At 39.9% G+C, this 12,438-nt stretch overlaps 1 protein-coding gene across 4 annotated transcripts in view; it reads right to left on the bottom strand.

Moving 5' to 3' along the window:
* Positions 1 to 12,438, bottom strand: part of B3GALT1 (beta-1,3-galactosyltransferase 1) — a 496,697-nt gene that overhangs the window by 160,845 nt on the left and 323,414 nt on the right. The gene's annotated exons all lie outside the window — the stretch shown is intronic.

The following is a 12,438-nucleotide window of genomic DNA, read 5'->3' as shown; positions in this document are numbered from 1 at the left end:
AAGGGATAATAATTGCCATGTGTGCACCTGCAAAATCCATGGGCCTCTTTCTCCAAAGACTCATTGTTATCTAATATTCCCATATGGACATTATCCAAAATGGTCACTGATTTCACCCCTTGACATGGTATTTTTCCCCCTATTGACAGTAGAGAAACTAATCATTGCAGCTATTTAAATAAATTTAACATTGAACGCATTATTTTTCTAAATCTCTGCTATTAGAGATGGGGTCACTTCCAATAGGAAGCAACACTTTTTCCTAGTGCTTAAAATGGAGATAGCCCTAACAGATGCCCCAGGTAATTTCAATGGCTCAAAGAATTCCAAGTGCAGTAGAATCCACAGTAGGATCTGGAAGAAGAACAAAAGAAAATGGGTCTTGTTTCAAGTCCAAGTTCTCTCAAGTAAGCACAGAGTAATCCAATTTGCTAGAGATTTAATCCAACAGGGTTAGTGAGCAAGGCACCTTCAGATTTAAAAAGGAAAAACAAACCCCGCAAAACTTTAAAAAATCATTACTTAAAACATTTCAAGCATGGGCCAAGCTGAGGATCAGGCTCCTGGAGGAAATGCTGGGTTTTGCTTCCCCCCAGGCTGCCGTCTGGCTGTGCTCTACGGCATGCTAGATGCTGTGAGTGTGAGTTGCTATCTGCAGGTATGTGGACTCACTGGATTCCACATTATTTTTATTCCCATTTCTTCATCCAACACTAATCACATGTGTTTGTACTCTGGAAACCATCTGGCAGGTATGGCTACCTACCATGGCTATGTCATGCTGCAGCATATTTAGAGGCTCTCTTAAAAAATACAAATACAGTAGTAGGCTAAATTGAAGAGGTAAATCCAGGTTCTGGACCATATTTCCTTGATCACTGTCTTTTTTCCCACTGCTCCATTACTAAAAGTTTGGATTAAAATTTGGGAATCAACCCACATAACCATTCAGAAAGAGAAGCTTCCAAAAGGCTTAAAAGAAGTAAGGAATGAAAGCCAAAAACACAGAAATAAACTGAACATTGGGGAAAAAAATCTATACACTAAAGCTAATAAGTTTTGCATTGTATTTCCAAGGAAATGGTGGAAATTTTTTATTTTTGAGACAAAGTTGTGCTCTGTCACCCAGGCTAGAGTATAGTGGCATGATCTCAGCTTACTGCAACCTCCACCTCCCCAGCTGAAGCAATCCTGTCACCTCAGCCTCCCAAGTAGCTGAGACCACAGGTGTGAGCCACCACGCCCAGCTAATTTTTTTGTATTTTTAGGATAGATGGAGTTTTGCCATGTTGCCCAGGCTGGTCTCAACTTCCTGAGCTCAAGCTACTCGCCCACCTTGGCCTCCCACAGTGCTGGGATTACATGCGTGAGCCACCACTCCCAGTTGGAATTTTTAAATTATTATTTTTATTTACAAGACTTAGGCTACTTATGTAGAACTGGTAGTGATGAAAGTTCTTACCACTTGGAAATTACCAGATTCAGACTCAGAAAAAAAATACTGAATGATTTTATTTTAGACCTTAAGTCAGAATAGCATTTAGTGCTTTAAGTTTCTTTCTTCTGTAATCTTGTCAGTCAGTAGTTCCTTCAGTGACTCAGAGGACCGTCAGGTACTACCTTTTTCTACCTGCAGTGCCATTCATTCACCCATTTGTTCATTCTAAAAACATTCATTGAATATCTGCTATTGTCAGACATTAATGCAGGTGCTGGGTTACAATGAAAACCAAACAAGTAAATAAAGTATGAAGATATTAGATGCTACAATAAATATAAAACAGAGGAGTGATGTGATGGAGTGCGACCAGAGGTCTTGTTTAGATTGGATCAGGGAATGCATCCTTGAGAAGGTGACATGTAAGTGGAGATGGGATTGATTAGATATTGGAGGCTTTGGTGGAAGAGCATTCCAAGTAGATGCAACACAGTATTAGGGCCCTAAGATGTTCAAGGAAGAGATAAAGGCAAGAGTAGCTGGAGCATAGGCCCAAGTGGAAGATGGGTAAAAGATGAGTTTGAGTGGGGAGAGAGGGATCATCTTACATAGGGCCTTGTAGGCAGAGTGAGGCATTTGGATATCATTCTAAATGCAGTGGAAAACCCTGGAGGGCTTTACACAGGGCCACTAATCTGATCCACTTGAAAGATTGCTGCCATTAGGGAGACAAGATAAAAGCAAAGAGACCAGCTATGGGCTATTTATTAACTTAGCCCAGGTGAGAGATGATGGCCTCTTAGACCAGGATGGTATGTCTTAAAAGCAGATTTAGCAGGTCTTGCCTATTGATTTGAAGGGGCCAGGAGCAAAAGGAAAAGAGGAACCAAGGATGATCACGTTAAATAGACTTAAAAACTCAGCAAAAATATTCCCAGCTCTGCAAAATGAATGGGAAACAGGGAGCTCACTTGATGAAATTCCAGTGAAGTAACATCTGGATTGCAGTAGATACATGCATTTCCTTTTAGACATTAATGCCCTAGGAGGTTGGTCTATCGTACATCGAGGAGGACCTGCAGACAATGCTTTGAGAAGCACAACCAATTCTAAATGAAAGGCAGGCCAAACTCCTAACAGAAACTTCCCGAGCAGTTTCACCATCCTTGGGTAGCTTTGGAGCACAGCCAGGATTTTCACTGCAAAAGAGCCACGGTTTCCTCGTCTGTAAAATGAGAAGTTTTAAATTAGATGTTCTCTAAGGTTGCTTCTAATTTAAAAATTCTGTGGATTAACACCCTACTGGGTCTATTCTAGGGATCTTGAGTACATAAGCCATACACAATAAGTTACAGTAATAAAGATACTTCAGGGTTTAAAAAAATTGTTTCATTCCTACACTTAATTCTGTATTTAAAATAAGTTTTTCTTGGTTGAGTATTTATAGTATTTCTGAAGTGACAGCAAGTGAAGATAGTTTTGCTTGAACATTAAGTCTACCCTTTGCACCTGGGGTAAAATTCTTCTCTTTAGGGGTAAATAAACCACAGTTAGAATGCTTTCCTTTATTTGAATAATTTTTTTTTCTGGGTACCCAGTGTGCCGGGTCACTTCCCTGAGTAGAAAAAACATATTATCTGTACTTACACAAATATATACATAAACATATATTTGCTATTATTGAGCATGTGCTATGTGTCACACTTTGTGTTGTGATAAGTGATTTTCACATATTTACTTATTTAATCCTCACAAGAAGAAGTTGTAGGAATATTTGTCTCATTTCATAAATGGGTGAACTGAGTCTTAGCATGTTGTAGAGCTAGAATTTCCACCCAGTTCTGCCAGACTTCTTAGTCAGGCTCTTATCTTTGGAAATGAGAGATATATACCTACCACTTCTCATGGCGAGGATTAAATAAGTTGATATGTGAAAATCACTTATCACAACACAATGTGTGAACCCAGCTGTTCCATGTAGCATTCTGATGTACAACCATCACTATGCCTTTTGTGCTATTTGAGGCTGTAGCCTTTCTAAATTTCTCTCATTATTCATAACTCTGCTCCACTCACATTTCCTATCAAGGCTTAGTACATCTTCCCAAACAAATATTAACACAATTTTAGCATACTCAAAAACCCAATGATATCTTGAGCCCTGGGGCACCAGTTAGAATAGGGGTTTATGCTACACCTGTGGATTTTATTAAAGGTTTGTTTCTTTCCCTAGTCACCTTCCTTCCCTCTCTTTCTCACCTCATCCAAAATTCAGCAGAAGTCCACAGGGCACAGTGCTCAGAAGGTATTATCTGGTTATTAGTTTTTAATTTTCCTTGGAAACTCTAAAGCACTGCTGCAGACTCTGGATTCCATCTGGGTTTGTTATCCTTCCTCCCTTTGGCACCACACTGCTCTGGGCCTAGGCCAGCTCATGGCAAAAACATCTCCTTTTGTTTCTCAAGCACACATCACCAGGTACTTGCCCTGTTGATGAGCAGCCTCTCAGTCTGCTTGCTTTGTCTGCTTTTTGGTCTCTTGGTCACAGCAGGGCATGAAATGGGCAGAAGCAAAAATACCCAACAAAACATTTATCCTAAGGTCTCCAGACTCCTGAATTCACAGAATTCCCCAAATATCAAAGTTACATAAATATTTTATGGTCCTATAACCAAGTGGAGGAGAAAAAATATTTTAAAGCAAAATAGACAGTAATATTTTCTGCCTTCTTACTGGGGGAGATGGAGGTGGTGGCATTATTTATATTATTCTAGAAATAAATCTCTCTCTCTCCATTCCTCTTGCAGACACTGGTGAGGGAAGGAGAAATGAGAAACTGGGCACATCAATAAGCTTGGTGTATACAATGGGAGGGCTAGAGCTGAGCTTGGGGCTGGAGCTAGAAGGAGCTGCCTGGTTCAATCTGCATGAAGTGATAGGATGATATCATTTTCTTTTTCTTTTTTTTTGAGATGGAGTCTCGCTCTTGTTGCCCAGGCTGGAGTGCAATGGTGTGATCTCAGCTCACCGCAACCTCTGCTTCCCAGGTTCAAGTGATCCTCCTGCCTCAGCCTCCTGAGTAGCTAGGATTACAGGCATGCGCCACTGTGCCAGCTAATTTTTTGTATTTTTAGTAGAGACGGGGTTTCTCCATGTTGGTCAGGCTGGTCTTGAACTGCCGACCTCAGGTGATCCACCCACCATGGCCTCCCAAAGTGCTGGGATTACAGGCGTGAGCTACCGCACCTGGCCTGACTCCATTTTCTTGTGTTTTGCTCCAGAAGAAACCACTGAACCATGCAGGGTGGCTGGCTGAGCAGAGTTAGCAGAACTGGTATCTAATCAGAATGTCTAAAGTATAACTTTAAGTTGTTCTTCTTATGCACACCTTCTGTCTCCTCACACTTCAGGTAAAATTTGTCTGTTGGCTTTATTATTTCCTATATTTGATTTGCTATTTTGTGGCAATCAAGGAAAGGAGAGAAATTGTATCTAAGTGAGATGTAGTACAGAGCAGAGACACCATGTGTGGGATGGTGAAAAAATCCATAAACTTAACAAATTTAGGAGGCATGGGAGTGTAAAAATAGAGGTGACTGGGAACAATGTAAGTCATCCTCTCCTCCACCGGAATTCCTGAAGTGACTGGAAAGAACATTGAAACCCACACTATGCATGATGTTTGAACCAATTTTATTTATGTCTCAATGGATGTGGTACCCTGGCTAATATCTAGAGGCCATTACCAATGTAACTGCTATTTTATAATTATAATGCAGGTTTCATTGGTTCTTGCCCTTACGTGTTGTGATAGCAGAATAATGGCCCTCCAAAGAGGCCCACATGCTAATCCCTGGAATCTGTGGACGTGTTAGGTTACATGGAAAGGGGATTTAAGGTTGCTGCTGGAATTAGGGTTGCTAATCAGCTGACCTTAAAGAGAAGATGATCCTGGATTATCTGGGTGGGCCCAATGAAATCACAAGGAGCCTTCAAAGTGGAAGTGAGAGGCAGAAGCAATGTCTTGTGAGAGAAGGACTCCACCATTTCTGGTTTTCAAGATGGAGAAAGGAAAGCACGGGCCAAGGAATTTGGGCTGCTTCTAGAAGCCGGAAAAAAAAAAAAATAAGAAAAATAAATTCTTCTGCAGAGTATACAGGAAAGAACTCAAACCTGCCAAGATCTTGACCTTAGCTCATGGAGACTCATGTTAGACTTCTACCCTACGGAATGGAAAGATAGTAAAATTGTGTTGTTTTAAACCACCAAGAATATTATGGCAGCAAACGCATATCTGTCAATAGTTATCTATTGCTACATAATAAACCACCCCAAAATTAAGTGGCCTAAGCAAAATGAATCATTTATTTTGCCTGGAAACCTATAATTTGAGCAGGGCTCAATAGGGGTGTTTGTCTCAGTGCTACATACCATCATCTTGGGTGCTTCTTTTGGGGCATGGAGAGTCCACTCTCAAGGTGGCTCACTACCATGGCTGAAAGGTGTGCACTAGCTGTCAACCAGGAGGTGGGCTGGGAAGCTCAGCTGGGCCTGTGGGCTTGGGAACTCATTCCCTTTCCATGTTTCTCTCCACAGGCTGTTTGGACTTCCTCACAGCATGATGCAAGATGATTGCAACATCAAGCATTCCAAGAGAGCAAAGGAGAGGATTTAGGCCAAAATGTGACATTGTTATTACCTAGCTTGGGAAGTAATACACTTTCACTTCTGTCAGATTCTATTGGTCTGCTCAGGTTAAAGAGGAGTGGACAGAGATTTATCCCTTGGTAAGGAATGGCAAGTTTTTAGTAAAGCATGTGAGATGGCAGACAGTTGTGAAGCCATCTTTGGAAGTTACAATCTGCAATACTCACTTATGTGAAACCTCAGCTGCTTGTGCACTGTATCCCAAAATCATTTCTGGGGGACCACTGGGGATATTCCATGTGTACTTCAAAGTAAGTTTTGCACTTACCACCTACATGCACTTTTAGTTTTCATCTCCTGCTTCTAACACTTGTTTCTGACTACAGCTGTGTCTTCTGCATAATGAAAAGTCTGTTGTTATTCCCATCTCACTATCACCATTGAGGAGTGTGTATGTTAGGCTGTAACAAAAGAGGAATGGCAGCTCTTGGTCTCTCTGCTTTTAGTTTTCCTCTGATAAGGAATACCCAAATAGGACATTTTCTTTGAAGGTCCTCAATGTCTTATGCAAATAGAGTCTAGCGAGTCCAGACCTAATTGAACTCTGGAGTATATACATTAGGTTCAGACTCACAATAACAAAACTACGATTTAGATAACCTTTGGAAATTTTAATTACTCAAGGTACATCATCCCACATAGTCTTAGCCGACTTGCAATTAGAAAGATTAGTGTCCTCTGCCTTCTTTGCCACAATTTCTTTATATCTGTGTTTCCTAGCTGGAAGACTAAGCTTGGTTGAATGATAAATAAGTAGATAAAACGAGGGAACTAAAATTTTCTGTATCTTGTGCTCTTTTATATCAGTTAAAGTAGCTTCTGTATAGAGAGTTCAGTTACTGATTGTCTCTTCTTTTCAGCCTCCCCCGACCCCCTTAAAAAGGGTTTAAAATCCCAAACCTAGATTGCTTCAGGCTCTTGATTTTAGAACTAATGTATGGGTCCTCTTGCCTCTAGTCAATGCTATCCAACAGAAATTTCTGCAATGATGAAAGTGTTTTATACTTGTGCTGTCCAATATGGTGTCCAATAGCCACATGTGGCTATTAAGCATTTGAAATGTGGCCAGTGTGATTGAGAAAGTGAATATGTAACTTAAAAGTAAATAGCCACATGTGGTTAGTAGCTACCATATTGCAGAATGTGACTCTGGATGTTGGAATATGAGTGTGACTTTTATGTCCTCAGTTTCTGAAAACTGCCTAGAGCCAAAGAAGAAGGTTTGAGGCAATTAGAGTCCCAATTAGATTTAGGAGTATGTGGGTCTATTATATATTGTTACAGCTCTAGCTGCATCACAGAATTAAAGGCATGAAGAGTTTAACTGGACTCTGACTTTACAATCTGATCAGTTTTATTTTATGAGGTTAGCCGCATTTACCAAAGACAGAGCTATGCCAATTATCTTGTTTTCATGGACTTCAAGGCACTTTACTAGAAAAAAATAAAGAATTTAAAAAAAGCATCTTGATTCTTCTTATAAGGTTCCCCAAGCCTTGCCTTGACATTGATTAAGTCTGCCCCGGGCCTGTATTGCCTTTCTCCCATTTTTTCTAACATGATGAATAGCTTTGCATACTGCAAAAGAAGAGTTCTTCAGGGATTAAAGCTGAGATAAGTTTTTCTTTTGGGTCTGCTATAATAGCTATCATAAGTCAGCTAATGCAACATCATGCTGTGTAACAAATCACCCCACAAGTCAGTGGCTCACAACTCAAACAAGTATAGGTTGACTGGGTTCAGCTCATCTAGGCTGAGTACAATGAAGTTTGGCTCTAGGCTGTAGGTTGCTCAGGTCTGCTTATGTCTGTGTATCTCAGGGCATGTTCTCATAGAGAGTCAAATACACAAGCAGGTCACATAGCCAAGCCAAGAGACAAGCGTGGGATAGCATGCTTTTCCCACTAGGAGGGATGGACGATGAATAAGAGTGAAGATTTATGGTGAATAACTCAATTTATCACACCTATCCCAAACTTTCTCTCTTTCTCTCCCTCTTTATTTTATCATAGTGATGATAAAATCAATGCTTTTTAAAAAGCTTCCATCCTTGGAAAAATGATGCTTTGACTTTTATAGTAAATAAATCAGTGACTTGGGGTATCTGGAAATTAGATTACCAGTTGTGATCTTTAATAACCTATTTTATATTCCAATGAATGTGGATGGGATAATTCATCTTAATGCATCAATTTGATGACATTTTCTCTTTTTCTTAAACTTTCATGTTCATTTACTTAAAAACAGACTAACTAATGTACCACTGATCTCTCTGGAACTACCCACTTGGAGCTCTACAGCATCTGTCTACAGTAATTCCAGCTCAGTTTAATCCTTTAAAATCTTTAGAGGCCAGATCTTTAATATAAATGAGGCATTCCTAGTTTTTTTTTAAAAGTAGGCTAGAGAATAATATGTAGGTATATGTGTGTGTGTGCATGGTATGATACTATTTTTGCAAATAAATATATGTGTATATCTGCTTAGAAGGATTAGGAAGGTTAGATGATCTCTAGGGAGTGTTAGTGGTGTCTCATTTTCACTTTTTCCTTTACATACTATCATATTGTTTGAATATTATTCGGTAAGCAGGCATTATTTTTATGACAAAAAGTTGTTAAAAATAAAAACTACATCATTATACTTCTAATATTTTGACAGGCTGTCACAGTTGGCAGGATAGAAACTTCATAATTCCATGACTTACCAGTTTATAATTCTGAGTTACCTTTTTTTTTTTTTTTTTTTTTTGTTGAGACTGAGTTTCGCTCCTTTGCCCAGTCTGGAGTGCAGTGGTGCGATCTCGGCTCATTGCAAGCTCCGCCTCCCGGGTTCACGCCATTCCCCTGCCTCAGCCTCCCGAGTAGCTAGGACTACAGGCGCCTGATACCACACCCGGCTAATTTTTTGTATTTTTAGTAGAGACAGGGTTTCACCATGTTAGCCAGGATGGTCTCGATCTCCTGACCTCGTGATCCACCCGCCTTGGCCTCCCAAAGTGCTGGGATTACAGGTGTGAGCCACCACGCCGGGCCCTGAGTTACCTTTTCAGAGGAGAAGAGAAAGATATATGGGGTGCTTTTGAGGGGTCAGTCAGCAGGAGTCTTTTAGGGTTCAGTAGGAGATTTTATTTTGTATTGCTCTAGTTTCAATTGAGGTTTCCCTTAGCCCTTTGTTTTTAAATATCTCTTACTCTGAAATGATCTGCCCTTGCAACCATTTATAAGCATTCCAGATTTAGTACAGCTTCCAATAAAGGGAAGTCACTTAGCGGAAAAGTGACCAAGCGTTTCTGCTTTCTTACAAAAGCTCTGTGGTCTCCATAGCATCATTTTGTGTCATCTTAAAATGACTTGTAGCCAGGCAGCAGATGTCATCTATTCTAACAGCAAAAGCTTTTTGCAATGCTCAACCATTCCTGTTTTTAACCTTAAGATAATTTTAATCCTTCAGTACCAACTGTTAAAGAGAAAAAAAATACAAAACGTAAGTTTCCCAGGACCAGGCTTTTCCTGAGTCACTTCAGCATGGGTCAGGGGCTCATACACCAAACTCCTAACCATTCATGGAAGTTGGTGCCCCTACTCCAGCCACTTGCATACCTTCCAGGCATCTAATGTAGGGAGAGTAGCCCAGTAGTCAGGGCAGCCCTGTTGATTCCTGAGTCTGAAACCTGGCTGTTCATGTATGACAACCAGTAAGTTACTAAAACCTTACTGAGCCTCATTTGTTTCCTCCTGCAAAGTGTGGATGAAAATGACACCTACTTCTTCAGGTCCTGTGAGAACAAAATGAGAGGGCATTTGAAAGTATTTAGGAGAGTATCTGTCAGGTAAAACACCCAGTGAACCTAATTGATTGTCCCCCTGATGCCCTAAGGGGTTGGTACAAATCCACCAGGTGAGCATTCACTCTCTAGAAATAGACAGGATCAAGTATGGTATTTTACTTTGTGAGAAAACCCATGAGTGACTGGGATTTAAACTAGATGCACTTACATAATTTACATGAATATTTCATAGCCACAAGATGCTTAAAGCTGAAGTTTAAACTGGAACAAACTTGGGAGCACATCTGCTTTGTAATGTTTCTTTTGTAGCTTTTCTTGTCATTATAAACTATGCACAAGACTGGGGACAAGGGGAGAAAGAATCCCTGATTTTTGACGTGAAAATAGCTTTAAAAGCCTGAATTAGAGGACTATAAATCAAGTAACATTGTTTCAGTTTTATTATAATGTACTTCAGGGAATAAATTTGATTTTCTGAAATATTTTATAGGAATGGTTATATTATTCACTTTCCAGGGTTCTAGCTATATTGAATTACACATCATGTAATCATCACATAATGTTACTGAATTTTATTTTCATATTATATATTGTCCCTCTGAAATCAATATCTGGAACATTTAATTCCTGTAAATGGGAATTTGCTCATTAAAAATGCATAGAATGTAAAACAAACCAATGACTATTTCATCTATATTGTGCAATACCATCCTCTGCCCTTCAACATATATGCACATTATTTTAATCATCCTCATCCAGAAATTGAAGATGGAAGAATATTGCTTCATCGAGAACATTTCTCAGAGAAATAATGTAATGCAGGAATAATATACAATATTTGGCAGGTATAGGAATGACTCTGACTTAGGTTTGACTATATGAGATCCTTTTTCTTCTTCCCTGGTTGCTTTTCCACAGAGTTGCTGCTGAGTGACCAAGGAAGATTTTGGGCTTTTGGCATGTTGGGATACTGAGTGGGATAAGAGTTCCTCAGGAAGCCATGAAGGAAGGACTTCTGGTGGAGGGCTACATCACACAGAGATACTTATAAGCCACTGCTCTGGGGTTTAGTTAAAAGAATTACAGATCCTAACGTTATGAATGTATAATGTTTTTTCTGCAAAGGATTCCAGAAAGTCTCAACTCTTTTAAAACTCAAACTTAACTCAGGGCGGTAGCTGACACGCCAAATTTTAGTGGGCATAATTTGAAATGGATGAGAAATTATCACAGGTGTTAACAGGTCCAAATGCAGTGCAGTAGTAAAGCACCAAAGAGCTCACAAAGGACTTGAAAGACGCTTGATGTAGCATGTTGATGGCTGCCAAATAGCATCTGTCCTCAAAAATGCCTGGCCAGGAAACGTTATGTCAAATTTGAAAGCTTATCTGAATGTTAGTCAAAGAAAAAGATAGCCTTGCATACTGCATTTTATTTGCAATTATGCAGAACCACTGATTTATATTATAACTAATTAATTTTTGATCAAGGACATCTGCCTTAGTAAAAACAAAGGCGCATAAAGAAGTCATAGATCTTAAAACTTTTGTCAATTTAACAATCCTTGGGGGAAAAAAATCAGGTGCAAGACATAACTTATTTTTATTGTTATGAAACCCAGCCTTCATTACTCTGCTGATGCACTTAGAGAGTAAACTTTACGACCATCATAGGTATCTTTATAGGATGCAGATCATTTTCTTAAAGAAAAATGTTGATGACTTTGGCCGCTCTAAGCTTCAGTGCCTGTGGTCTCTGTCCACAGGCTGCTGCACTGGAAATCTTCAGCTAGTCACCCCGCCACACCTAGCACCAAGACTCTTCCCCAGGAACTCACTCCCCCTCACCATATCTGGTGGTCACGCCCCTCCTCCCCCCATAAGAAAGCTTCAGGAATTAGTGTTTTAGCATTTGCTATCTCCATTCTCCTACAGCTTCCAGACACTTCTGCATTTCTGTCTACTCTTAGTCTTGGTAGAACTCATTGCACCAGTGAGGTCTTGCCAAGCTGCTGAGTGAGGTGGTTTCATCTTTTTTGTTAATTTGTTTTTTGTCTTTTGTAAAATAAAGACAACAAATAGTGCTTTTCTTATAAGGTTGACGTGAATATTAAATTTATATTGTGCTAGGCACAATCCACGGTACATGGTAAACATTCAAGAAGTTACTATTATTACGAGGGCAGGTGTTAGGATCTTGGTTCTGAGAAAGTACAATCTGTTGAATCACGATCCTATGTGATTACAAATGTCACACTTTCTTGGAGATATCTTCTTCTTGATCACTCTCTACCCCTCCCCTACCCCTAGGTGAACCCCGGAGATATGAGTGCCAATCTGGGCCCAGGCTTGCTATCTGATTGAGCCTGTGGGTCACACTATTCGCCATAGTAGTTCCACGCGTGGTTGGCTCTTCAATCTCAACCCTACCCGCACTGCACCATTATTTTCAGTTTACTCCTCTTTCTTTTTGTTTGACTGTACTGAGAATCCAATATGCTTTT

This window comes from Pan troglodytes, chromosome 13, assembly GCF_028858775.2.
Source record: "Pan troglodytes isolate AG18354 chromosome 13, NHGRI_mPanTro3-v2.0_pri, whole genome shotgun sequence".
NCBI classification, from domain to species: Eukaryota; Metazoa; Chordata; class Mammalia; order Primates; family Hominidae; genus Pan; species Pan troglodytes.
The sequence above is the reverse complement of the archived record's forward strand: the minus strand, read 5'-3'. Positions and strand labels throughout refer to the sequence as shown.